The sequence below is a fragment of the Gekko japonicus genome, unplaced genomic scaffold (assembly GCF_001447785.1).
Source record: "Gekko japonicus isolate JY-2015 unplaced genomic scaffold, Gekko_japonicus_V1.1 scaffold354, whole genome shotgun sequence".
NCBI lineage: Eukaryota > Metazoa > Chordata > Lepidosauria > Squamata > Gekkonidae > Gekko > Gekko japonicus.
Window position 1 is genome coordinate 208,266 of NW_015161415.1, and position 3,464 is coordinate 211,729.

The 3,464-nt window shown below is 37.9% G+C and overlaps 2 protein-coding genes across 2 annotated transcripts in view; one reads left to right on the top strand and one right to left on the bottom strand.

Annotated features, from left to right (window-relative positions):
• Nucleotides 1-3,464, bottom strand: part of CENPP (centromere protein P) — a 236,413-nt gene that overhangs the window by 167,218 nt on the left and 65,731 nt on the right. The window lies entirely within an intron of this gene.
• OMD (osteomodulin) overlaps nucleotides 383-3,464 on the top strand; it is a 14,406-nt gene continuing 11,324 nt past the window's right edge. Inside the window, exon 1 of the mRNA XM_015427583.1 lies at nucleotides 383-530. The gene's annotated coding sequence lies outside the window, so the exon portion shown is untranslated. The remainder of the gene's footprint in view (nucleotides 531-3,464) is intronic.

Genomic DNA, 3,464 nt, shown 5'->3' on the forward strand with positions numbered 1-3,464 from the left:
TGTAAGAGAGGTAGGGGGAGAGGGGAGGAAGCAAAGGTGTGAGGAATGGGACAACCATCCCGCAAGTTTCTTGTGGGGCTCCACTTGTTCTTGTAGCTTCTAGTCTCAGTTATAAAACTTTGTTAGTGCCCTTCTAAAGGACTTGATGATAATCCATTTTCACTTGACTTTCAGACTGTAAACAAATTGAATGGACATAAGATTTGGCAAGACAGTAAAACAAACAGGGTTTGGTGTATGATGTTAAAAATAATCTTCAGCCACCCTTCATATAAAGGAAATTCCTACCACACATCAAACCAAAAATTAGAGAAAGAGAGCTAAACCACATAATTTCACCAAAGTATACCCTTATTTGAATAAATCATCCATGCAACAAGGAACAGAACTTAAATTTCTCCACAGCCTTTTTCAGCAAATTACACTTCATCAAGTGCTTCAAACCCATTTCCTAGGGCATATACTTTTTATGGATTTTAAGAGCATCTGCATCTGACTCTTTCTAGAGTTTCTGGCACACGTACTGTCAGGTAGGAAATTATTTATTTCAAATTATTTTATTTTCTCAGTGGTAATGGGCTTCAGATGATTACACAAGCTTTAACTCTGATCCTATACATTTATGATACATAGTCAAACCCATCCAGCATTCATTGCACTATCAGACACTTTTATCTGCACAGCTTTTAACTTTAAAGAAAAGGAATCTTGGTATATTCTCTACATTAAACAAAATGATTGGTTAATGTTAGATGAACACTAAATGTAGTTATTTCTTAAGATGCTCTTGATATATTTATTAGGATATACTAATTTTACATAGGTATACCATTGTTCATAGAAACAGAGGTCAAACAACAGCAAATTATGTAACATTTTACAGTCCCTAGTCAAGCATTTAGAGCTTGAATCTATTTTCCATGGCACAACAATAGCAGAATATAGGTCTCTCATCCTCTTGACCCCTTTTCTGAGAAAAGCTCCTTTTCCCTTCTCCAAGCTATTCATCTATGTATGAGCCAGCCATTTAATGTACTTGTTCAGTAATATCTTTGCCACTATCAAAATCAATTATTTCTAAAACATTTCATATAAAGTATTTCATTTAAAAATGAGTTGGAAAATGAGTTCATTTAAAAATGAGCAGCATACCTGGAAGAACTGAAAGTTTAAAATATATAGGAAAAGATTATAATTGATACAAAGCTAGCAATTTATGGCCAGACTTAGATAAGGAAAACATGATGAAGTAATCTAGCTGGAGGATGTAGCTGAATGTTGTCTCCAGTGGGAACACTTTGGAAGAAAGAAGACTCCTTAGCCTCCTGCTCTAAATAAAGCCATACAGGAAAGTAAGCATTTAAAATCATTTTGTTAGCAATTTTTGGGAGTTTGGGGGATCAACGTGAAGTAGAACAGCCATTGTAAAGTAGAGGGTAGTTGGGGAGAAAAATATATGTCACGAAGAAGAAAGTTGCTTAGTATTCTTCAGTAGCAGTCAAACAGGGAACTTGTAGGAGACAAAAGAAAGTATAGGGGGTAATGCAACTACATTATTGAAATTATAAACATATCTAAAATTATTAGTATCAAAAAAGATTATAGGGACAGATTTTATAGAAATGGTTTAGAAGTGAAAATCTAGTCAGCTTTTAAAACATTTCCTGTGATTAACTTGGATTATTATATCACTTTTTCTACAACTAGGTTATAAAAACCATTTTAAACATTGTGTAAGCCTTTGCATAGCTTTTGTTTACTGCTTTGTTATTTGAGAACATACGGTGAATATGTGCTTTGAAAACTGGGTAAAGTACAATAGACAGCTAGAATTTATAGCCATAATAAGACTCCAGCCATAATAAGACTCCCATCAGCTTTCTGATTTTGATTTATTATCATACTCTTTAACACTGGGAGGGGACTTTGGCTTTTATAGAAAAACACATGTTTTGTGATACTTGGCAATCAAAACAGTTAACTACACAACATTGTGTTTATATTTTCAGCTCAAAAGCAACACTGTAAGCTTGACTTTCTAATTATATTCTGAAATAAAGCACCCAACTTTCTCTCTTAATACTGGCTGTGAAGCTGTTCCACATCATAATTATATTTTAGTCTATTTTATTGTTTTGCAATGTCTAACCATGAATTAACTGGTTACTGAATACTCATTACTTTTGAAATCAGAATTTAGGAGGTAAAGTAACAAATAATGAATTTTTTAGAATTGTGAGAATGAATTTTGCAAGCACCTTCTCAAATTGCTTTATGCAACATTTTAATCTTTGCAGCACATTAACCATAGAAAGGGAAAAGTAGAAAAACTATTAGAACATGTTAAACCTATTCTAGAGCTCTATAGATATCTAACAAAAATAAGAAAAGGAGTAAACACCTTGAATATGCAAAATGCACAGCTTCTCTTGAATTGTACTATCCAAAATTATAGGGAGTTAATGGGAAAAGACAGTAGATTGGCACATAATCTGATGTCAGATATAAACACTTTCTGTAAGTGGATCAACACTTTTGGATCCAAATCTCAAATTTAATGCCAAAGTTTAAAGCTTCAGATAGCATTCAAATTGACAAGGTAAAATATAATTTTCTTAGCTGGGACAAGCAACGTCAGGCATGCTCAAAGGCAATATGCAGCAAGATTTTTTTTCTTTGAACATGCTAGTACAGACTACTTTTAAAGTTGGCTGAATTCCAAATGCAATTTGTCACATGGCTTGAAAGTCTGATAAACAAAAGCCAATTTTTCCCTTATATGTATGGAATTAAGCATATAGGCTTCGGCTTGTGACTTGTCTAAACAGCTGTTTCGAAAAGCTTGGAGGGGCTTCAACCACATTCAGACACTATTTAGCTAACTATGCACAAAGCTTGTGAAAAAGTTTCACCAAGTCAGGTAATTTCCCCCCTCAGTCTATTATCTATATATCTAATTCTGAAGTCGCCCCCTGGTGTGCCGATACCTAAATCCGCGCACCGGGGGCACCTGGGGGGGAGGGAGAGTTTTGTGCACATGTGGGGCGGTCCCCAGGTGTGCACAAAAATCTTAAAACTTTAAAAAACTATCGGAGGGATACTTCAATCTCCCCAAAAGTCACAGAGCGTCCCTTTCGCATGCGCAGGGAACGCTCTGCGACCTCCCTCAACGATGACGACGACGCTTGGGGGGGAAGAGAGCAGCGAGGCCGAGCGGCAAACCGCTCAAACCTCGCTTCGGAGACCGGGGGGCCTCGCTTCGGATCGGGGGGGCCTCGCTTCGGATCCAGGGCGGAAGAGCTTCGGAGCCGGGGGGGAGGAAAGGGGGGAGATTGAGTGGGGGGTGGAGGAGATGGGGGAGGAACTGGTGGGATGGGGGGGAACTTACCTCCTCCTCCTGCTTCCTCCTCTGCCTCAGGTGTGGAGGTCCCTCCCCCCCGCGAGTATCGCGGGTCCCGCCCCTT